Raw genomic sequence first — 25633 nt, forward strand, 5'->3', positions numbered from 1 at the left:
AAAAATATGGAATGCTTCATGAATCTGTGTGTCATCCTTCCGCAGGGGCCATGCTAACCTTCTCTGTGTTGTTCCATTTGTAGTATATGTGCTGCCAAAGCAAGCACTACAATCCTACACTCTAGCCCAATACATTTGGACATCCATGTCTGATTTGTCCCAGCAGGGTCTGGGACAAATCAACTGGCACTGGCTACATCAAATACTCTCCCTTGGAAGGAGGCCACACTGTCAGTAACTTTCATAGGCTCCTTGGAGTATAATTAAAGGTAGAATTATCAAAATTAAATTGTATTGATGTTCAGAGGAAGAGTAAGGTCAAGTGTTGACTGATCCCCTCTCCATAAGAAAAAGGCCCAAAGAATTCTCCCCAGTTGCCCACCCAAGCTGCCAGTAGATCTTCCTTAGGCTCATGCCTCTGATACCTTTGTTCACAGATTTCCTCAATTTATAATGCCCTTCTCTGTCTTTGGAATACCTATTTATCTTTCCAGGCCCAATGGAAATGCTCCTTCCTCCAATAACCTTCCAGGTTAGTTAGAGAACTATTAACTCCTGCTCCATCACCATAGAATGTTGCTTATTCTGCTTTGCAATTCTTCTTAACTTGAGTAATCACTAGTCACGTGTATATCTTCCTTTCTCTTCTACTTAGACTATGAATTCTTCAGGCTGCCAGCACAATGCCTGATCCAGAAACGACATTAATACCATTTGATGAAATAAAATCCTTCGTCTCCACTGCATCTGAAGCCCTAAGTAGGCCCAGAAAGGATCCCAGGCAAGGCCTCATACAACAACCACACACCCTTCCCTAGGACATCACCAACTTGACCTGGCCACTTGTCGCTTTTGCAAACACAAACTGGTTAGGCAGCAGGGCATTGCAAAATGATGAAGGCTTGTTCTTCCCTTGCAGGTCAGACTGGTTTGTAGTATAATATGTGGTTGTGGAAAATGTAACTGGTACAGCTCACGTAAGAAACCAGTATAGAAAAATTGTATGGTGCCATAAAAGACAATTGAATTTCCAAAAGGAGACATATTTGCCACCTCTAGGAGTCTTCTGACTCCTGTTTGCTTTAGATTACCCTTGGGCTCGACATCCCTTCAGATCTTATAAATTGGAAGATTTCTTCTTTTGCAAAAATGGGCATCTTGCTTTGTGTTGTTCTTACATCATTTAAGATACATTTGCTTTCTTTCCAATTATATCACAAGTTACACTCCAGCAGGGTTTCCTCATTTCTAAAATGGAGACAAGAATCCTTGGCCTACACAGTTTACCAGGCTCTTAGGAGGTTCTAATGTGGTAATGTATATGGAATAGGTCAGTGTTCCCCAACCTTTTTTGGCACCACTGACTGGTTTCGTGGAAGTCAGTTTTTTCATGGATGGGGGTGGGGGTTGGTTTTGGGATTAAACTGCTCCACCTCAGATCATCAGGCATTAGATTCTCATAAGGAGCGTGCAACCTAGATCCCTCCCATGTGCAGTTCACAATTGAGTTTGCACTCCTGTGAGAATCTAATGCTGCCACTGATCTGACAGGAGGTGGAGCTCAGGTGGTAATGCTTGCCCATCCATGGCTCACCTCCTGCTGTTCGGTCTGGTTCTTAATAGACAAGGGACCAGTGGCATCGGTAATAATGTAAACCACAAGATGTTCTTCAAACTAAGTTCTGTTTTATTATTATGTTTTAAAAAATCTTGACACTGTACTACTTAGGTATGAGTGTTTCAGATGACAATTGTGAGAATCAAAGGCTTTATTGCAAATGACTAGGGATAATGCTTCTGATCATGGTTTCCCAAATTTGTCCGAAGGATGAGAATTGCCTGGAGCCCTTGTTAAAAACAGATTCCAAGATCCTATCCCAGTCCCACTGAATACTAATTTCCAGGAGAAAGATAAGATTAACAGTATAATTAGGAATGAGACCAGCTGATTCTTTTTTTTTTCTTTTTCTTTTCTTTTTTTTTTTTTTTTTTTTTTTTTGAGACAGAATCTTGCTCTGTCGCCCAGGCTGGAGTGCAGTGGCACCATCTCAGCTCACTGCAACCTCTGCCTCCCAGGTTCAAGTGATTCTCCTGCCTCAGCCTCCCCAGTAGCTGGGACTATAGGCGCCTGCCACCATGCCTGGCTAACTTTTGTATTTTTAGTAGAGTTAGGGTTTTACCATATTGCCCACGCTGGTCTTGCACTCCTGACCTTGAGATCCACACTGACCTTGTGATCCACTGGCCTTAGCCTCCTGAAGTGCTGGGATTATAGGAGTGAGCCACCACACCCAGTCAAGAGACCAGGTGATTCTTACCCTATGGCAAATCTGAGAAACACTCATCTGGGAGATAAAGGCAATGACTCTACAAGTCATTCACATATCAGAATGGATTAGTTAGGATTATTTCTGGGAAAGGCCTTTCAGATAAGGAGAAATCAAAACTGTGGAACAGAGCTTGGAAGGAAGCTCCAGCAGGGCCAGACAAACTTCCCTCGCAATTGTGCCTGCAGCTAGTATATGCAAGACCTTCCCCTGGAATTTCCTTGTCTTCGCCCCAAGCTCTTAGAACTGGTTTGAGGAGCTATGTGACTTGCAGATAATATCATTTACCATTTGAAGTCAAAGTGTAACACAGGGGCCTTTACTGCCTCAACTAATTGGTATGATGTTTCAGATATTTCCTTTTTTTTTTTTTTTTTTTGAGATCCGAGTCTCGCTCTGTCACCCAAGGCTGAAGTGCAATGGCTCGATCTTGGCTCACTGCAACCTTTACCTCCTGGGTTCAAGCGATTCTCCTGCCTCAGCCTCCTGAGTAGCTGGGATTACAGGCATGTGCCACCACGCCTGGCTGGTTTTTGTATTTTTAGTAGAGATGGGTTTTCACCATGTTGGTCAGGCTGGTCTTGAACTCCTGACCTCGTGATCCGCCTGCCTCGGCCTCCCAAAGTGCTGGGATTACAGGCATGAGCCACAGCACCCAGCCTATTTCAGAAATATCATAGTGCCACGGTGGCTTTATCCAACCAGTGCTCCTGCTAGATCCCTCTCTCCAGAGCTCTCCCAGCTCCCTGGGCAGACCTCTTTCATAGCTCTTAAACACTGTGCTGTCATTGTTTTCCTGTTTGTCTCTTAAGTGGTGAGAACTGGACTTGGGCTTATCACATTGTGAGGCCCAGGGAATGCAAAGGTGAAATTGTCTGTTTACTCTGCACCTCACCTAGTTGACTGGAAGGTTATTGAGGGCAGTCATTGTTCAACTGTGTATCCATCCTTATGTCCTAGCCTCCTGTCATGCACAGAGTCATCCATCAGGAAATATTTGTTAGAGTGAATGGGGAGGATTGCGGTGGCTCATGCCTGTAATCCCAGCACTTTGAGAGGCTGAGGCAGGTGGATCACTTGAGGTCAGGAGTCTGAGCCCAGCTTGGCCAACATGGTGAAACCCTGTCTCGATAAAAAATACAAAAAAAAAAAAAAAAAAAAAAAATAGCGAGGCATGGTGGTGAGCACCTGTAGTCCCAACTACTTGAAAGGCTGAGACACGAGAATTGCTTGAAACCAGGAGACGAAGGTTGCAGTGAGCCGAGATTTCACCACTGCACTCCAGCCTGGGGAACAGAGCAAGACTTCATCTCAAAACAAACAAAAAGAGTGAATGATCTCCCTTTTGGTAAAGCCTCTGTTAGTTACTTCAGGATAGATGCAGAGTCCGCTAGGCATGGGCACTGGCAGTCTTAGGATTGGGACTCAGTGAGAGCCTACTGTTCATAGCCTTTATATAGGTGTGCTATTTTTGATCTGAGGTGAGTTTGAGAAGGCCCTTATGAGAGTAGTGGGGAATATTGCTTAGTTCTCCCATTATCTTGAGGCAAGGGCTGGAGACCAAAAGATATGGCTAAAACAGGGCTGAACGCCAACAAGGCTTCAGCTGCATTCTCATTAGCTGACAATCCAGACACATGGTCAATCCAGCCATAAAAAGGTATTAAAAGTCACACCTTTAATTCTAGACTGTTCAGACATATTTCATTGCCAGTCAATTTTGGTAGCCTTTGCCCAGAGCTCCTCTCCTGTTCTTTCTTGCCATAGCTCATTTTGGAAACAAATTAAGGAACAGGAATCATAATTGCAGTCATTCAGTGGCAGAGCAGACAACAGAGACACGTTTTAATTGCCTAGAGCACTTTTTGTAAAAGTAGGAACTGATTTCCATGGTTGCATTAGCTAGCTGTATGACATCAGGCAAATCCTTTCTTCTTCCTGAGCCTTGAAATTCACTTCATACATGAAGTTGCTGGACTAGAACGAGTTTGTGGCAGGCCTGGCCAGAAATTTCTGTTCAAGGTCCTGGAACTAGCGTTTCTCCTGTCTTGATTCCTTGTCCAAGCTTGTAAGAACGAAACCACAGAGAAACTGTCCTGTATTTATCATCACTCCTACCTCATGACCCATGCAAATCCTACCCCATGACCCATATAAATAAAAATGACTAAATTACCAGTTAATCAAGAACATTTGAATTGCCTGCTAGATGTCAACACTATGTGTGGACGACTTTGTTTTATTCTTTAAATAGTGGGAGCGTTGCCGGGCGCGGTGGCTCAAGCCTGTAATCCCAGCACTTTGGGAGGCCGAGGCGGGTGGATCACGAGGTCAATAGATCGAGACCAGCCTGGTCAACACAGTGAAACCCCGTCTCTACTAAAAATACAAAAAATTAGCTGGGCATGGTGGTGCGTGCCTGTAATCCCAGCTACTCAGGAGGCTGAGGCAGGAGAATTGCCTGAACCCAGGAGGCGGAGGTTGCGGTGAGCCGAGATCGCGCCATTGCACTCCAGCCTGGGTAACAAGAGCGAAACTCCGTCCCAAAAAAAAAAAAAAAATAGTGGGAGCATTTTCCATGCTCCAGAGCTTGGGGTGGTTTCAGGGATGCCAAAAGCCCTCTGACTTAGTGAGCCTGTGGGCAGAGCTAAAGATGGTTTTTCACCTTCTGTAGTAGCACCCAGGGTACCTGTGCTCTCTGCACCTGTCAGGTTACAACACTGTTACGCAAGGCTATCTATTCACCATGCTAGAGAAAGTTGACCAAAACAAGGAGAAAGTTCCCAGTACAAGGCATAGTATTAAGGGAAAAGAAATAAAACTAAGGAATTCCTTGTGAATGTAGAAAACAACCATGGAATGAGGCCTGTGAGGCAGTGTGGTTCACTGGAAGAAACATAGTCATGAGCTGCAGAAACTGGGATAAGTTGCTTAAATTGTCTGAGCTGAAGCCTACCCAACATGGCAAATCCCTTCTCTACTAAAAATACAAAAAGTTAGCCGGGCATGGTGGCACATGCCTATGATCCCAGCTACATGGGAGGCTGAGGCATGAGAATTGCTTGAATCTGGGAGGTGGAGGTTGCAGTGAGCCAAGATCGCGCCACTGCACTCCAGCCTGGGCGACAGAGCAAGACTCCATCTAAAAAGAAAAAAAATTCTCTGAGCTCAGATCCTTCATATGTGAAACTTTCCTTCATAAGGTAGCCTGAGTAGAGGAAATAACGCATGTCTGTAAAGCGACTAGCACACAGCTGGCGCTCATATATATGTTTGTATTATGAAGAAGCTGGGACTTGATGAAGAATGAAATAAAGGCCATGGCCACTGAGATTAGTCAACTTTGTTTCAAAAATTCAAGAGGCTGTTGATGATGAGGGAGGCTGCGTGTGTGGTGGGGGGTGGGGGGCAGGGGCTAAATGGGATATCTTTGTACATTCCTCTCAAAGATGAACATTTGTTATGAATCTAAAACTGCTCTAAAACAATAAGGTCTTTAAGAAAATCTATCAAGGGGAAACAAACAAACAAAAACCCCAAACCAAAACAAAAAATCAAGGGAGTCTATCTTATCTAATGATGCAGCCCAGATACTGTCTTAGGTCACCCTCAGTTGCAGCTCCTATCTCAGCATCCTCCAGGGATTTCCAGGCTATACTGCATACTTGGTGTCTCCATGCGGTTGGACATTTGTGCATGCTCTTTTCACCCTGTCCTGTACCAAACCCTGATGCATTTTGCTATTTTCCAAAAGAAATCCAGATACAATCAGCCTTTTCTGAATTTGTCAATTTTACTGCAATTTTTTTTTTTTTTTTTTTAGACAAAGTATTGCTCTGTCGCCAGCTGCCAGGCTGGAGTGCGATGGCGCGATCTCGGCTCACTGCAATCTCTGCCTCCTGGGTTCAAGCAATTCTCCTGCCTCAGCCTCCCGAGTAGCTGGGACTACAGGCACGTGCCACCATGCCCAGCTAATTTTTGTGTTTTTTAGTAGAGATGGGGTTTCACCATGTTGGCCAGGATGGTCTTGATCTCTTGACCTCGTGATCTACCTGCCTCGGCCTCCCAAAGTGCTGGAATTACAAGCATGAGCCACCGCTCCCGGCAACTTTACTGCAATTCTTAAGTATTATGGGGGAGATCCCACATCGTGCCCTGAGTAGCTTTCTACTATCTCACTGTCTCCATCCTTCCACTCTGTTCCTTTCCAAAGTCTGTACTTCCTGTGGCCCTGTCCTTCATACTTAGCTCCTTGGCTTCTCATAAATGGCAGGCCCACCAGGTTCATCTGGAATTTTCTATCTAGTAATCCAGTAGGTGCTCAATGAAACATATTTAAAACTTAAAATTGGACTAAGACTTTTGAAACACCCTGTTGGGGGAATAAGCCAAAGGACAACACTAAAATTTCATTAAGTGTCCAAGATATATCTTATCACACTCACCTACTTATCTACTTTCTTCATGGGCAAACTTGGAAGGCAGATCGAAATAATAATATACAAGTTTTTTTTTTTTTTTTTTTTTTTTTTTGAGACAGACTTTTGCTTTTGTTGCCCAGGCTGGAGTGCAATGGCACCATCTTGGCTCACTGCAACCTCCACCTCCTGGGTTCCAGCAATTCTCCTGCCTCAGCCTCCCAAGTAGCTGATGGCACCCACCATCACGCCCGGCTAATTTTTGTGTTTTAGTAGAGACGGGGGTTTCACCATGTTGGCCAGGCTGTTCTTGAACTCCTGACCCAAGTGATCCACCCGCCTCCACCTTCCAAAGTACTGGGATTACAGGCGTGAGCCATCATGCATGGCCAAACCACAAGATTTTAAGGTAAGCATGTACATCACAGCACTTCTGGGAATGTTTCCTCACAGAGGCACAGACGATTTCAATGATTGGGATGAGCAAGCCACGGCAAGGGGAGATTCTGCAATAACATATACTTAAGATGTAGCTTCTATATAATTACACTCCGCTTCAGCCCATGTGATTTTGTACTTCAAAAGTGACCAGCTCTATAATCCAGTTGTAATGTTTTCCCAAATGTCCATTGGAAGAGGCAGGTATACTATACTGCAGTGCAGTGGTTAAGAGCATAGTTAAGAGGCATTCAGACCTGGGTTAAAACTTCATTTTGACAGTTACCAGCTGTGTGTGACCTTGGGCCAGTTTGCCTCTTGTAACTTCAGTTTCCTTATTTGCAAAATTGGGGTGATTATATAAATGTTGATGTTCTCTGTGTAACTCTTCAAAACACATTTTTAATGTTGGCATTTGGAGTAACACCAGCATCTAGATATATATTTAGAATCAGTAACTTTCCTAAATCCGTGAAATTCATTCAGCATTAGAAATACTTAAACTACATTTTAAGAAGCCAATTCTAGTTTAAGCTGGTTACACACACCCAAACAAGTTCCTAGTCTTTGAAGTAAAACCCCCGAATAAAAAATCAATAAAAACTAAGTTACACATGATTACGTCACCAGAATACACTTTCACCAGTGGTATTTTATTATTAATTTTTTCGTTTTAGAGGCAGGATTGTACTCTGTCACCCAGGCTGGAGTGGAGTGGCATGATCATAGCTCACTGCTGCCTTGAACTCCTAGACTCAAGGGATCATCCTGCCTCAGCCTTCCAACCCACCTCAGCCTTCCAAGTAGCTGGGACTAAAGCACATACCACCATACCCAGCTAATTTTTTTTTTTTTTTTTTTTTTGTAGAGATGGGGGTATCCCTTTGTTGCTCAGGCTGGCCTCAAACTCCTGGCCTCAAGCAATCTTCCCACCTTGGCATCCCTGCCTCTTGCTTGGGATTACAGGTGTAAGCCACTGCGCTAGGTCTACCAGTGGTACTTTTAAGCTGGCATGCTTAAATTTGCTTAACTGTAGGCTGGGCGTGGTGGCTCACGCCTGTAATCCCAGCACTTTGGGAGGCTGAGGTGGGTGGATCACTGGAGGTCAGGAGTTCAAGACTCAGCCTGGCCAAGATGGTGAAACCCCGTCTCTACAAAAAAAAAAAAAAAAGACTTAACTATATATGCTCAGCAGTGATAGCCCATAATTGCTGGTCCCCTTGTGCAGAAAACTTCAGGCAATTTTTTGTTTCAGAACGGAGGCTCAAATAAATGTACAATTCCGTACTTCTTAAGATACAGAAAATGCTCGTGTTACTGAAACACCAGGGTCTAGCTCCTGTTGTCCACTGCACAGAAAGCCAATCACTGATACAACAATTATTGCCAAGGAAGGCTTTAATTGCACGCTGCAGTCTAGAAGATGGGAGCTCAGTCTCAAACCCATCTCCCTGACCCACTAAAACTGGGATTTATATGGCAGGGGAAACAATGTAATGATGTGTAAGATGTAACAATGTGCAAGGAAGTAGGAACTAAGGAGGAGCAAGGAAGCAATCATGACCTAATGAGGGGTCCTGCATCTCATTATCTGGATGTGGTTATCTGATGAGTTTCAGTTGTTGATACTTTTCCTGATAGTTGATACTTGATACTTTTACTTGATACTTTTCCTGAGAGGCCTGAAGGATATTTTTCTCCTAAGGAAGGAACTCAGATAAAACAAATAAAGGTTTCATGCTTTAAGATCAAAAGGGTCAATTTCTGTTTATCCCACGCCCCCCCAAAAAAAACACTATGGGACTATTGGGTCAGTTTCACTTGCAGCTTTGAAATGAATGTTGTTGTTGTTGTTTCAAACCTTAGCTGTATTCTGGAGGCCTGAGTTTCCTCCTCCCAGAGGCTGTCAGGACAAAATCTATGACAGCTTAAGCTCCTCTAGTTACATATTACCCCCCCATCTCCCAATTATGCTTCTTGCCCTAATTCTCTGCTTCTCCTATTAATTGAAGTTCCACTTTTCCCTCAGCAACCAAAAACTTCTATCATGCCTTTTCTGGAATGGCTGCTACATAACTATCACACACCTTTACATCCTCAACATCTTTCATGAGCATTTTTCCACCTCCTTACCTTACTGGAAATCTGACTTTCCTCTGAGAACACCATTTCCTTTGTAGCCCTATTCAATGGTAACTATTTAATCTCTCAGCACCCTACCTTTTATAGTCTGGGAGGTGGGGTTGGTGTCTTCCACACTGGGGAATGCCACTTTCAAACCATTACTCCCTCCTTTGAGCTACATGCTGTTTAGCTATGCTAATGCCTCCCCATCTTGGTCCTTGTTATCTGCTGAATTCCTGGCCAGTCCTCTGTGCTCACTGGAGACTTTAGCAAGTGGCTTTTAGTCTTGCTCTCTATTGTAAGCCCTGCTGGGGGACTTCAGTGTCCACATGGTCAACTCACCCTGGCCAATCTGCCCCTTGACCTCCTAATTTCCAATAACCTTCTCCTCCACACAGTCACCCACTTCAACAGTTGCACCCCAGACCTTATAAACAGCAGAAACTTACCCTAATTCAAGCTTGTCCAACCCATCATCCATGGGCTGCATGCAGCCCAGGATGGCTTTGAATGCAGCCCAACACAAATTTGTAAACTTTATTAAAACAGTATTTTTTGTGATTTTTTTTTTTTTTTAGCTCATCTGCTATCTTAGTGTATTTATGTGTCACCCAAGACAATTATTCTTCCAGTGTGGCCCAGGGAAGCCAAAAGATTGGACATCCCTGTCCTAATTTGAAATTCTCCTTTCTGATCAAACCTCCCCTTCTGCCATTTTCTCCTCAATTACCCCGCTATACCTGCTTTTTTCTTCAACGAAGAGACACTTGGCTGGCTATAAACACTGATTCTGTTCCTCTTCGATGCTAACAGAAACCCACTTTTTTTCACTATCCATCTTTTAGGGAATGTGATTCTATTCCTCAGCTTTGGGGGCAGTCCTGATTAATCTGAAATGACGATTTTCAAATTGTGGTCCATATTGGTCCTTTTCCAAGGTTTCACAAAGTCAAAACAACTTGCAAAATAATAGTCATTATTTGCCACTTTTTTTCTTTGTGGACAGTTTCACTGATGGTGCAAAAGCAATGGTAGGTAAAACTGTGGGTGCACTGGCACACAAATCAAGGCAGTGGCATCAGTGCTAATGGTCGCTTTACTTTTTCCCACCACACACTTGAAGAGAAAAAAATCCAATTTTGGCCGGGCGCGGTGGCTCAAGCCTGTAATCCTAGCACTTTGGGAGGCCGAGGCGGGTGGATCACGAGGTCAAGAGATCGAGACCATCCTGGTCAACATGGTGAAACCCCATCTCTACTAAAAATACAAAACATTAGCTGGGCATGGTGGCGCGTGCCTGTAATCTCAGCTACTCAGGAGGCTGAGGCAGGAGAATTGCCTGAACCCAGGAGGCGGAGGTTGCGGTGAGCCGAGATCGCGCCATTGCACTCCAGCCTGGGTAACAAGAGTGAAACTCCATCTCAAAAAAAAAAAAAAAAAATTCTATGTGACCAAATAGGAAGCACTCTGTATGCAAAAGTATAATGGTTAACCTCAAAAATAAAACAACTTGTTAATTGAATTGCAAACTGAACTAGCTGATTTTGTCATGGAACTCCATTTCTACTTGAAAGAATAACTGACAGAAAAACTATGTTTATTCAGACTTGAATATTTGGCAGATTATTTTTCATAAGTGAATGAAATGAGCTTGTCACTTAAAAAAAAACAACCTTTGTTCTTCACTGCCTTCAAGTGTGACAAATGCTCCTGAGCTATCAAAGATGAAAAACACAAAAATCCCATTAGATTTAAGAACATGAAGATCCTGCTGACCTTCTCAAAAGATTTCAGTGGAATGGTGTGGACAGAATACAGATTAAGGTAGATTGAGAAATGAGTGGGAAGTGAAAAAATGAAAGCAGTAAGAATAGACAACTCTTTGAAGAAATTTAACAATGAAGGAAAAAAGGATAGAATGATAGCTGGAAGGTGGAGTGGGATCAAGGAATATTATCCTAAAGATGTGAGAGACCTGAGTTTGTTTAAACAATGATGGGATGGAGAAAGCATTAGGTTGATGCAAAAGCAACTGTGGTTTTCCAATTAAAAATAACAGCAGGCCGGGCGTGGAGGCTCACGCCTGTAATCCCAATACTTTGGGAGACCGAGGCGGGCAGATTACGAGGTAAGGAGTTTGAGACCAGCCTGGCCAACATGATGAAACCTCGTCTCTACTTAAAATACAAAAAATTAGCTGTGCATAGTGGTGGGCGCCTATAATCCCAGCTACCCGAGAGGCTGAGGCAGGAGAATCCCTTGAACCTGGGAGGTGGAAGTTGCAGTGAGCCGAGATTGCACCACTCCACTACAGCCTGGGTGATAGAGTGAGACTCCGTCTCAAAAAAAAAAAAAAAAAAAAAAAAAAATGGCTGGGTGCGGTGGCTCATGCCCGTAATCCCAGCACTTTGGGAGCCGAGGCGGGTGGATCACGAGGTCAGGAGTTCAAGACCAGCCTGGCCAAAATGGTGAAACCCCATCTCTACTAAAAATACAAAAATTAGCCCAGTGTGGTGGCACACAAACCTGTAATCTCAGCTACTAGGGAGGCTGAGGCACGAGAATTGCTTGAACCTGGGAGACGGAGGTTGCAGTAAGCTGAGATAGCGCCACTGCACTCCAGAGTGAGACTCTGTCTCAAAAAAAATGAAAAAAAAAAAAAAATGGCAAAAACTGCAATTACTTTTGCACCAACCTAATAAAAAGGGAGTGACCGAAGATACAGAAGAGGTAGGAAATGGTGGGTAAGATTCAGTGGAAGAGCTTGGGATCTGGGGCTCAGCTGATGATGATGGTAGTGGTGGTGGTCGTGGTGTGTGTTTGTGTTGGTTGAGTAGGAGCGATAGAAGTTTTGAAAAAGGTGAGAAGGTAAATTGTCATTGTAGGAAGTGAGAGAGCAAACAGAGCAAAGAAACAAAGTAGTCTTGCTAGGCAGTGTCGATCTTGATCTCATTCTCTCCCCTTGCTTCTCCCTCCCTCTATAAGTTGCTGATTTCCACATCTGTACCGCTAGTCCATGCACTCGCTGCCTCTTGATGCCAGTGGGCTAGGTGAGATCCCCAAACAGTGGTGAGACCTTGACCCTGGCCCTTGTCCAGGGTCTTGACACTGCTGTGAGAAAGAATTCAAGGACAAGTCAGAAAATAGTGAAAGCACACCCTCAGGAAAGGGAAGTGCAGGTGTACTCAAGAGAGTTGCACCCAGTGGGGTTTGGACTTCTATCTTTATGGGTTTCTTTTTTTTCTTTTTTTTTTTTAGAGACAGGGTTTCTCCATGTTGGTCAGGCTGGTCTCGAACTCCCACTTTTGGGTGATCCGCCCGCCTTGGCCTCCCAAAGTGCTGGGATTACAGGCGTGAGCCACCGCGCCCAGGCTTTTTTTTGGGTTTCTTTAACCAAGGGGCAAAATATTCATGAACACTTCTGGAAAAAGGTGAAGATTCTCAGAACTGTGGCACCAACTATTTTTATACCATATATGGATGTTCCCAGAACTGTCATGATGCTGGTGGATATGAGATTATGTTAATGAGCATGTAGTGAGATCCTAGGTGAAACCTAGGTCAAATGTAGAGCCATGTTGTGTCCAGTCAGTCTTAGCCAGCTTGGCCCACATCCTGTTATTATTCAGAGTTTATGGGCCCTTAGCATTTGCAGCTGTTTCAACAGTTTCCTTCTGCTAGTCATGTAAAACTGCTGCCTAAAACATTCTATTCTCCTGCGACCACCCTGTATTATCCTGTCTCACTCTGACCTCCAGACCCTCATATCTTATTGACCACTGGATATCTCCACTTGGGTGTCACACAAGCATTTCACTCACAACATCCAAAAGCGAACTCATGACCTTCTCTCCCAAACCAGGTCTTGTCTTAGTGTTCCTTACGCCAGTGAATGATACTATCATCCATCCTGTTATGCAAGACCTAGAAGTCATCCTTGTTTTGTCAATTTTCCTCCCCCTCTATATTCAATCAATTACCAAGTCATATTAATTCAGTTTCCTTCACAAACCTTAGATCTATCCATATCATTCATTCCCCCTACTAGCACTCTAATTCAGGCTGGTATTATCATCTGCACTACTGCTATATCCTCCTACTTTCCTCTCCCACCCTTTATTTTCTTACAAGCAGTCTGAGTGATCTTTTTCAAAAGCAAATATGTCACACCTCTATTTAAAACCCTTTAAAAGCTTTTCATTGCCTGTAGGATAAAGAACAAAATCTGTAGCTCTTCCTCTTTCCTTCCGTCCTCACCCCCACTCTTTGTCACATGGCTCATATTCCCAACCCCTCATCCTGCCCTGCATGATCTCTTTTTTCCATAATTTCCTCCTCTTCCTCCTCCTCTTTCTCCTCCTCCTCTTTCTCCTTCTCCTTCTCCCTTTTCTTCTTCTGGGGTTTCACCATGTTGGCCAGGCTGATCTCGTCGAACTCCTGGCCTCAAGTGATCCGCCCACCTTGGCTTCTCAAAGTGCTGGGATTGTACAGGTGTGAGCCATGACACAGCCTCCATAATCCCCTTCTAATAGTCTATATACTTTATTTAGACTATTGTTTGTTGTCTGTCTCCCTCCTCTTGAATGTAAGCTCCATGGGTCCATGGATCTTTGTTTTGCACACAGCTGTATCACTAGTTTGCACCATATTTGCCCCTCAAGCCTGCCCCACTGCCAAAATTCATATGTTTAAATCCTAATGCCCAGTACCTCAGAATGTGACTATATTTGACATAGGGTCTTTAGGAGATAATTAAGATAAAATGAAGTCATTAGGATGGGTCATAATCTGATCTGACTGGTGTCCTTATAAGAAGAGATGAGGGCTGGGTGCAGTGGCTCATGCCTATAATCCCAGCACTTTGAGAGGCCAAGGCAGGTGGATCACCTGAGGTCAAGAGTTCAAGACTAGCCTGACCAATATGGTGAAACCCCATCTCTACTAAAAATACAAAAATTAGCCAGGTGTGGTGGTGTACACCTGTAGTCCCAGCTACTCGGGATGCTGAGACAGGAGAATTTCTTGAACCCAGGAGGCGGAGGTTGCAGCGAGCTCAGATTGCTCCACTGCACTCCAGCCAGCCTGGGCAACAGATTGAGACTCCATCTCAAAAAAAATAAATAAATAAATAAATAAAGCCTGGGCATGGTGGCTCATGCCTGTAATCCAAGCACTTTGGAAGCCAAGGCAGGCGGATCACCGGAGGTCGGTAGTTCAAGACCAGCCTGACCAACATGGTGAAACCCCATCTTTAAAAGAAAAAATTAAAAAAAAAAAAAAAAAAAAAGAAGAAGAAGAGATGAGGACACACACATATAGAGGGAAGATCATGTGAAGACACAGAATGAAGGTGGCCATCTACAGGCCAAAGAAGAAACCAACCGTACTGTGAGAAAACACATTTCTGTTATTTAAGCCACCTAGTCTTTGGTACCTTGTCACTGGGCAGCCCCTGCAAACTAATACACTCCTAAACACCTAGGACAGCTCCTGGCACATAGGAAAGCACTCAGCAAATATTTGCTAAAAGACTAGATGAATGTGAGGATGTTTAGAAAAACTTTCAAACTGGTTTTTTCCTCTGCTCTCATACCACCACAGCAATCATCAAAACAGAAAAAGAACTCTATGATCAAATGTGGCTCAGTGCAGGGCGTTCCCCGCACTCCAAGTCCTCCAATTCAATTCCAATACTCTATCTGGAGAGACTGTCAGATCCCACAAAGGGAGAGCTCAGTCTCCAAAGCTGCCCCTCCGCACACACCAGGTACAAGTCCAGGCCTCCAGAACCTCTGACTGACTGGCTTAAGTTGGGGTTCCTACAATCTCCTCTTTGGGTTCCATTAATTTGCTGAAGCAGCTCAGAGAACTCAGGGAAACACATTTATCAGTTTATTATGAAGGGTATTGCAAAAGATACAGGTGAAGAGATGCATATGGCAAGGTATGGGGCAAGGGGTGCGGAGCTTCTATGATCTACCTGTGTGCACCACCCCCCAGGAACCTTTATGTGTTCAGCTATTGGAAAGCTCTCCAAACCCAGTCTAGTTTTTTTGTGTGTGTTTTTTTTCCGAGGTCTTGCTCTATTGCCCAGGCTGGAGTGCAGTGGTGCAATCTCAGCTCACCACAACCTCTGCCTCCTGGGTTCAAGCGATTCTCCTGCCTCAGCCTCCCAAGTAGCTGGGATTAGAGGCACACACTACTGCACCAGGCTAATTTTTTTTTGTATTTTTAGTAGACACGGGGTTTCACCATATTGGCCAGGGTGGTCTTGAACGCGTGACCTCAGGTAATCTGCCTGCCTCGGCCTCCCAAAATGCTAGGATTACAGGCATGAGCCACCCCGCCCCGCTGTACTTGGGTTTTGATGGATGTGGCATGTCAGCATTTCTTCCCCCAGGGTATATGGCAAGACTCTGTCAGGAAAGGGTCTTAAGATCCATAATCAGAAAAGCGGGGAAAAGATTCTAGTTCTGCCTTGGGTCAGATGAAAGGAGGGTGGGAGAAGATCAGATTCTGTTTCCTGAGGCCTAGCACACCCAATATTATAACAAAAGACTGTAACAAGGCCTATGGGAGTTATGAGCTAAGAAACGTGGGTGAAAACCCATATATATCTGTACATCATAACACCACAGGGGCCCTCTTTGATCTAGCCCCTCCTGCTCTCTCCCAGCTCACCTCCTGCAACATTTTCCTTTCATCTCTCAACTCTATCCAAACAGCACTTTCCGAACTCCTGAAACGTGACCTGCTCTTCCCACTCAGAACATCTTCACACTGTGCTCTCTGCCCCAGAGCTCTCTCTCCCTCATCCCACCACCTCTCCCCGACGCCAGCATCACAGTTTCGCACAATTTATCTTTCAGGTCTCAAATGAAATTCCAAAAAATATTTTCTCAAGCAGATTAATTGGCTCTCAAATGAGGTTAGTTCAGCCTTTGTGTTCTGCTGTCTCATCTATTTATCTCCTCTCTGCATGTGCGTTGCTTAGAAGGAATGTTGTGTTGATTTGGAAGAATGACTGATAAATTACTCAGAGGACAGAGTGAGACCCACAGTAAGACATAAGGATCAAAATTTATTTTTCTCTTGAGTGGGATGCAGATAAAAAGAAGGAGAGAATGAAAGCTTCGGATTCATCTGCTATAACTTTTCTTTTTGTTTTTTGAGATAGCGTCTCGCTCTGTCACTCAGGCTGGACTGCAGTGGCGCCAACACGGCTCACTGCAGCCTTGACATCCTGGGCTCAAGTGACTCTCCCACCTCAGCCTCCCGAGGAGCTGGAACTACCCATGCCCAGGTAATTTTTGTATTTCCTGTAGAGACAGGGTTTTGCCATGTTCCCTAGGCTGGTCTCGAACTCCTTGGCTCAGTGATCTGCCTTCCTCAGCCTCCCAACATGCCAGGATTACAGGCATGAGCCACTGTGCCTGGTCTCATCTGTTATAAATTCACAAATACCTGGTATTAGGACAATTTCTGAGCTGTTTATTTGAGAGACTGATGGAAGATATTGAGATATATTTTAACTCCATTTTTTTTCTAAACAGGGAAAGGGTCTAGCGCTGTGATTTCTGCTTGTTGTGGGATCCTATCATTTATGCAACTTTCCTATATCTTTTTTTTTCTTTTTGAGACAGAGTCTCGCTCTGTTGCCCAGGCTCAAGTACAGTGGCATGATGTCGGCTCACTGCAACCTCCGCTTCCCGGGTTCAAGCGATTTCCAGCTATTTTTAGTAGAGATAGGGTTTCACTACGTTGGTCAGGCTGGTCTCAAACTCCTGACCTCAACTGATCCGCCTGCCTCTACCTCCCAAAGTGCTAGGATTACAGGCGTGAACCACCGCGCCTGGCCTCTTTCCTATATCTTTTAACCCAACATCCACTAGTTGTGACCTTCTACTCACTCCATTCTCCCTGTATTCACCCCCTCCCCAGACAAACCCCACCACCTTCCACTGCTCCAATCTGCTTCTCTTACAGCTCTCTCTCCATTTCTGTGACTGCCTGCTGGATTTGCTCCAGCAGCCCAGAAACTAGCAACCCAATGGAGGGAAGAGACCTACCCAGCACCCTGGCTCAAGTTCCAGGCATACGGAGCCCTGTTTCCAATCCTGTTGGTCCTAAAAATATACCAACCATTGGCAGGTGGCTGGGCTATTTTCAACCTTGGGGGCCTCAGGAATCAAGGGATTCATGCCAGGTCAGGAAGCAAAAAAAAAAGCAAGCTTTCACTGGTGGGCTTCGTATAGAAACAGCTGTCTTGTGGCATGAGTTAAACTGATTCTCAATTGTCTGTTTACTGGCATTGCCATTTTACTGTTTCTTTTTTAAAGTTCAATCACATTTTCCAGTTCCACCCTAAAACATGAACCTGGGATAGCACATGCAGATATTGGGAGGGGAGGGTGAGAGTCCAGAGAAATGTCTTTCTTAAACCTGTCCACCTTCATGTCGTTCTGGAGTTAGAGAGGAGCTGAGAACACTGAGTGACTTCTAGTTTCTCAACAGTTTCAGGCTTAAACGTCATGTCTAGAAAGTGGGTCATGGTGCCTGTTTCTGCTGGCAAAATTAAAGTACTATTATTATCCCCATTTTATATGGGAAGAAACCTGAGGAACAGAGAGGTTAAAGAACTTGTCCAAGCTCACAGAACTAGGAAGTGGCAAGCTCAGATCTGCCAGGTTTCAAAGCTTATGCTCTTAGCCACTAGTGTTCCTGCCACTGCGGTCCTCAGGTTGTTTCACTAAGTGAATGACCACCTTATAACCAAATACTGGCCTGGAATTTCAGCACTAAAATTTGCATTTCTGTTTACAATCATAATAGTACCAAGATTACTACTTCAATTCTTTTGGATCCAAGGGAAAAGAACAGAGGTAGACCTAAGGTATAAATGATGTATTTCCTTTAAATGAAGCCAGATAACATCAAAGTTAATTCAGAGAAACTGTTTTAATAATGGACATACTAATACTCACACCGGGGAAAGTGATTTCATTTGAGCAGAATAACACCATCCATTATATTAAACTAATGTTAGCGATTTGAGTTGTATTGATTTTTTAGTTTTGTTTGCATTTAATATGCAAAATCATTCTGGTTTTATAGTTGTTTAAATGCTATGAGCATAAGGTGTTTATGTCTTGTTTTATGTTATCATATGTGTAAGTAGTATTATAATGGAAGATCATCACTGAGGGCTTGAAATCATGATTTTCAGATGGAAACTGTCCTGCTGCACAGGGCATTGAAAACTATAAGAGCTACATGACTATCCAGGGCTTCTTTGTGTTAGAATTTTGTTTTTGTTGCTGTTATTACCTTGGAGATATCTGAAGGACTCAAGGTGACCCTAACCTCCCTTAAACCATTGGCACTTGTGGGCAATAAACCTATGCATCTTTAGAATTCCTTGACTATTCAGTCTAGTTATTGTATCTTGGTAATTTGTGTTTTAAGCTGTTGGGAAAAAATCACACCATTTTCTCATTTGTTTTTCCAAACAAAAAGGATGCAGTGGCAGGGCTTAAGGTGAAGAAAGAGGAAAAAAGGGAATAATTTCTGTTTTCTTTCACCTCCTCCAAATTGCATATCATTTTTCAGCTCCTTTTAAAACTGGATGTAGTTATGAAATTGGGCAAATTAGTTCAGAATGATTGCCCACTCCCTGTTCTCCAAAAAGAAAGACAAAGAATGAAATCAAAGCTCCTCACTTCATTCCAAGAGTAAAGGAAAATGTTATGTTGGAAGCAACTCAGACTGGGACTCTAATTCTGGCTTTGCAATTTGTAAGCCCTGAGCCTCAGTTTTCTAACATGCAAAATAGGGATAAGAGATAATACTATTTCCAACCTCACAGAGCTGTAGTGAAGATGAATGTAAATGAGATAATATATGTATATCATCTAGATGATGCCTATCACAAAGGAGGTACTCAAATAACCATCTAGGAGTGAAAAATACTGGGATTGGATTACCGCAGAGGTGTATAGGTTGATTTTTTTTGAGACAGAGTCTGGAGTGCAGTGGCATAATGTTGTCTCACTGCAACCTCCACCTCCCGGGTTCAAGCGATTCTTGTTCCTCAGCCTCCCAAGTAGCTGGGACAACAGGTGCCCACCACCATACCCGGCTGATTTTTTGTATTTTCTGTAGAGACAGGGGAGGCAGGGGTGGGTTCACTATTTTGGTCTCAAACTCCTGGACTCAGGTGATCCTCCTGGCTTGGTCTCCCAAAGTGCTGAGATTACAAGCCTGACCCACTGCACCCAGCTGAAAAACAGTGATTATTGTCATCTTCAAATCTCTCTCCCAGCAGCACTGCACAAATGTTTTATTCTTCTTTACTTTTGTAAAAATTATTTTGTTACTACTTTAATGCTTTCAACGGAATCAACAAATGTTTTATTAACTTACTAATTCCCTCTAACAACAGAGCCTATTTTATTCTTTTTGTTCACATTCTTTCAGGGCAAATACATGGAAAATGCTTAAGATACAATGTTAAGCCAAAAAAAAAAAAAAAAAAAAAAAGGGGGGGGGAAAAAAAAATGTACATGGAACTTACAACCAGGACTGGGCCTTTGTCTTCCTCAATGCTGTATCTCCAGTCCTTAGAACAATGACTATTGCCTGGTAAGTGGTATGACTTGATAAATACCTGTTGCATGAACAAACTATGGAAAAATTTGAAAGCAGCTGAACAAGGACGGAAGGAAGCATTTAGGAGTGAAAAATACTGGGATTGGATTATAGCAGAGATGTATAGGTTGACTCTGTTTCCCTCCCTCCCTCCCTCCCTCCCTTTCTTTCTTTTTTCCTTCCTTCTTTCCTCCCTCCTTCCTTCCTTTTCTTTCTTTTATCCCTTCCTTTCTTCCTTCTCTCCTTCCTTCTAAAAATTTAAAAATTATTATAATATATTTACAGTTAGAATGTGGGAAAATTAATGTATTCTGTTTGCCTTACAGAAAAAATGCACATTAAAAACTTCAGTGAAGCAGGCCAAAGGAGCCACAGATGTATTATTAAACTATAATCTGGCATTATAAATTATAAGCAGGCTTTGCTGGGAATGTTCCTTGCTCCTTTTGTTGCATTGTAAGGAAAAAATATTCAGAACACTTGGAAGCATTCATGCTTGTCGAATAAACATAAAAGAAAGGGCAACTTGGCAATGGGTGAAATGCCATGCAGGCTTCAACATGTGAACCTAATAGAGTTGCTGTAGAGAGCTTGACAAGTGAATTTATTAGAATTTGTTCATGAAATAATTTATGTATAGTGTATGGACAATGAACCACACTCTCAACTTTTCTATTTAGACTCTTAGAATTTTGAATGTAGCTTGAAAGAGTTCAACTTCTTCATTTTACAGATGAGAAAATTAACCCCAGTTTGGGGATATGACTTCCCCAAAGTCACATTTGTATTTCTATCCCTCAACAGCCTCATCCTAATCAATCACACTTGCATAGGGCTTGAGTTTTCTTTTTTTCTTTTTTTGAGATGGAATCTCACTCTGTCACCCAGGCTGGAGTGCAGTGGCGGGACCTTGGCTCACTGCAACCTCTGCCTTCCGGGTTCAAGCAATTTTCCTGTCTCAGCCTCCCAAGTAGCTGGGACTACAGGCACATGCCACCACGCCTGGCTAATTTTTATATTTTTAATAGAGACAGGGTTTTACCATATTGGTCAGGCTGGTCTCAACTTTCTGACCTCAGGTGATCCACCCACCTCAGCCTCCCAAAGTGTTGGGATTATAGGTGTGAGTCACTGCACCCAGCCACACTTGAGGTTTTTTTTTTTTTTTTTTTTTTTTTAGATGGAGTCTCACTCTGTCACCCAGGCTGGAGTGCAATGGCAGGATCTTGGTTCACTATGACCTCAGCCTCCCAAGTTCAAGCGATTCTCCTGCCTCAGCCTCCCAAGTAACTGGGATTACAGGTGCCTGCCACCACGCCCAGCTAATTTGGGCTTCAGTTTTCAAAGTACATTGACACACCCCTTGGTGTCTCAGGTTCTCCATGCACAAATTGGGGTTAATTATGGAAACTACCTCGTTTAAGACTACTGTGACAATGAAATGAGATAGCCTTCAGTAAACATTAACAATTGTTATTATTGTCTTAAATAAAAATTATGGGAGGCCGTTGTTTTGGACTGAGCTCCTGCACTAGGCCCAACAGAGCAAACCGAACCAGCATGGTGTCACGAGTTCTAGGTGCCATGTAATCAAACTGAACTTTAAAACGAGCCAACTTTCCAAAAAACAAGATGTTCACAGTGGTCAATCAGAAAGGGCCCAGTTTACCTGAGCCACTATGATAAGAAAGCCCCCTCTATTCTAACCCTATAAGGAAATAACTTTGAAATGAACAATCTGCTGGGCGCGGTGGCTCACACCTGTAATCCCAGCACTTTGGGAAGCCAAGATGGGAAGATTGCTTGAGTCCAGGAGTTCCAGACCAACCTGGGCAACATAAGGAGACCCTGTTTCTACAAAAAAGTAAAAAATTAGCTGAGTGTAGTAATGAGCGCCTATGGTCCCAGCTACTTATGAGACTCAGCTGGGAGAATCGCCTGGGTGACACAGTGAGACTCTATTATAAATAGGCTGGACGCAGTGGCTCACACCTGTAATCCCAGGACTTTGGGAGGCTGAGGCAGGCAGATCACCTGAGGTCGGGAGTTCAAGACCAGCCTGACCAACATGGAGAAACCTCATCTCTACTAAAAATACAAAATTAGCTGGGTGTGGTGGTGCATGCCTGTAATCCCAGCTACTTGGGAGGCTGAGGCAGGAGAATCGCTTGAACCTCGGAGGTGAAGTTTGCAGTGAGCCGAGGTTGCGCCATTGCACTCCATCCTGGGCAACAAGAGTGAAACTCCGTCTCAAAATAATAAATAAATAAATAAGTAAAAAAAATGAACAGTCTACCTTTTGTTCCCTATTTTTGCTGCTTCATCACTTTTCTGCCTATAAAACCAACCCCCTCTGCTCAGCTCATTGAAATTCCTTCTATTTTATGGATGGGATGCTGCCCAATTCATGAATCATTAATAAAAGCCATTTAGATCTTTTCAATTCAATGTGTTGAAAGTTTGCTATTCAACATCTTTATTGTAATAATTACTATCTTGTGGAATTTCCTCCACAGTCTTGGAAAACAGGCAGCGTAGGCCTTCCCATCATTTCACCTGTGAGCATATGAAAGGCAGAGGGGTTAGGTGGCTCATCTAGCTTGTAGGTAGCGCAGTCACATCTGGAACTCTGATATTCTGCCACCCCATGCATTGATCAACTCCTTCAAGATCCTTTCCAACTCTAAAATTCTATGGTTTCAGTATAAATGAATCTCAGGGTCAGTATTTAAAGACTTTCAGTCTTTTGTCTCAAGAAAATAGCAAAGGGTAGGGCTCAAACTAGATACAGTGTGCCTCTGTACAGAGGATTGAATCCACGACCCTCATGGATACCAAAATTCTCAGATGCTCAAGCCTCTGATATAAAATGGCATAGTATTTGCATATAACTGATGCACATCCTTCTTTACATAAACCATCTCTAGATTACTTATAATACCCCATGCAATGTAAATGCTACGTAAATAGTTGTCACACTGCCTTGTTTAGGGAATAATGACAACAAAAAAAATCTGTACATGTTCAGCACAGGTATTTTTTTTCAAATATCTTTGACCTGCAGTTGGTTGAATCCATGGATGTATAACCCACAGATAAAGAGAGCCGTCTGTACTAATAAATCAGTGGTGTCCCATTAAATGCATTTAATTTATGCAGATTTAACTGTGTAAACATGCTCCCCTAATATGGGAAAATAAAAGAAGTAGAAAAAGCAAGCCCTGGTGGCTCACGCCTGTAATCCCAGCACTTGGGAGGCTGAGGCGGGTGGATCACGAGGTCAAGAGATCAAGACCATCCTGGCCAACATGGTGAAACCCCGTCTCTACTAAAAATACAAAAATTAGCTGGGTGTGTTGGCTTTTGCCATGTTAGCCATGCTGGTCTCGAACTGCTGGCCTCAAGGGATCCACCTGCCTCGGCCTCTCAAAGTGCTTCGATTACAGGTATGAGTCACTGTGCCCAGTCCTTTCAAGAATAATTTTTTTTTTTTGAGACAGAGTCTCACTCTGTCTCCCATACTGGAGTGCAGTGGCACAATTTCGGCTCACTGCAATCTCTGCCTCCCGGATTCAAGCAATTCTCCCGCTTCAGCCTCCAAAGTAGCTGGGACTACAGGCACCTGCCACCATGCCTGGCTAATATTTTGTATTTTTTAGTAGAGACGGGGTTTTGCCATGTTGGCCAGGCTGGTCTTGAACTCCTGACGTCAAGTGATCTCTACTTGCCTTGGCCTCCCAAAGTACTGGGATTATAGGCATAAGCCGTGGTGCCTGGCTTACGAATAATATATATATTTTAAATGATTTTTGTTTTTTTGAGACGGAGTCTCACTGTGTTGCTCAGGCTGGAGTGCAATGGCATGATCTCAGCTTACTGCACCCTCCACCTCCTGGGTTCAAGTGATTCTCCTGCCTCAGCCTCTCAAGTAGCTGGGATTACAGGCACCTGCTACCATGCCTGGCTAATTTTTGTGTTTTTAGTAGAGACAGGGTTTTAACATGTTAGCCAGTCTGGTCTCGAAATCCTGACCTCAGGTGATCCACCCGCCTCAGCCTCCCAAAGTTTTGGGATTATAGGCGTGAGCCACTGCATCCAGCTAATAATAATTTTAATGTGATTTTTGGCTTGACATGCTGACTCTGTAACTTAACTTTCACATTAGATGTGACACTGCAATGCTACTGCTACTGCCACTACTAACAGCACCATTTACAGATTACTACATGTTGAAGTGCTAAGTTCTTTTTAAAGTGCGTTATCTCATTTAATTACCATAACAATTGTATAAGACCAGGTACTTAAGGCCGGGCGTGGTGGCTCACGCCTGTAATCCAAGCACTTTGGAGGCTAAGTCCGGTGGATCACCTGAGGTCGGGAGTTTAGGACCAGCCTGACCAACATGGTGAAACCCCGCGTTTAAAAAATAAATAAATAAATAAATAAAAGACCAGGTACTTAATTATCCCCATTTTCTGTGGGAATTTATGATACAAATAATGATAATAATATTGTAATAAAAGCTGCAAACTTTTGAAAGTCTAATAGGTCAGAGAGGTCACTTGTTCAAAATCTTAACAGCTCTTAAATATCAGACCCAGAATTACAACCCACATTGGTGAAGATACAGACAGCACTCATAAAATGTTATAGGCATTGGGAAGTGATTTCTTTTTTTTTTTCTTTCCTTTTTCTTTGAGACGGAGTCTCTGTTGCCTAGGCTGGAGTGCAATGGTGTGATCTCGGCTCACTGCAACCTCTGCCTCCGAGGTTCAAGTGATTCTCCTGCCTCAGCCTCCTGAGTAGCTGGGATTACAGGACCGAGCCACCACGTCCGGCTAATTTTTGCACTTTTAGTAGAGTTAGGGTTTCACCATGTTGGCCAGGCTGGTCTTGAGCTCCTGACCTCAGGTGATTTGCCCTTCTCGGCCTCCCAAAGTGTTGGGATTACAGGCGTGAGCCACCGCGCCCGCAGAGAAGTGATTTCTTATGGGTCATCATATCTCTATGAGAAGTTGTATCTAAAAGCCCTAGAATGTTAATTGGAGTGGGTGTATTTGTTTGAGAACAGGCATTTAAATCCTGGACAAGATCAGAATGGCTTTGCTGTCACCCTGACAGTTGTTGAGCTGAAGTATTTGGGTTTCTTTGAAATTATTTGTATAGGTTCCTTTTTAAAAGTTATTGGCCAGGCAGGGTGGTTCACGCCTGTAATCCCAGCACTTTGGGAGGCCAAGGCGGGAGGATCACTTAAGGTCAGGAGTTCGAGACCAGCCTGGGCAACATGGCAAAACCCTGCCTCTATAAAAAATACAAAAATTATCTGGGTGTGGTGGTGTGATCTTGTGATGCCAGTTATTCAGGAGGCTGAGGTGGAAGGATCACTTGAGCCTGGGAGGTGGAGGTTGCAGTGAGCTGAAATTGTGCCATTGCACTCCAGCCTGGGCAAAAAGAGCAAAACTCCTTTCCCCCACCCCCCCCAAAAAAATCCCCCCACCCCCACCCCAATCATCGGAATGGATTTTTTCTTTGGCCAGGGCACTCTTAAAATATAATCTGAGAAATTGGTTCAGATCTTAATGGGAAGTGGGGGCCAGACATGCCTTCTCTTTTTTTTTTTATTTTTTTTATTTTCTTGGGATGATCCAGGTGAACAGACATGCCTTCTTATACCTCTCT

General features: G+C 43.5%; 1 non-coding gene across 1 annotated transcript; it reads right to left on the reverse strand.

The window, feature by feature from the left end:
* LOC116538023 lies at positions 1-107 on the reverse strand. Its single transcript, XR_004263459.1, has one exon. It is a non-coding gene; the product is annotated as a U6 spliceosomal RNA (small nuclear RNA).
* Between the last annotated feature and the right edge of the window lie 25526 nt (positions 108-25633).

This window comes from Sapajus apella, unplaced genomic scaffold (genome assembly GCF_009761245.1).
Source record: "Sapajus apella isolate SASKATOON/1434 unplaced genomic scaffold, GSC_monkey_1.0 scaffold115, whole genome shotgun sequence".
NCBI classification, from domain to species: domain Eukaryota; kingdom Metazoa; phylum Chordata; class Mammalia; order Primates; family Cebidae; genus Sapajus; species Sapajus apella.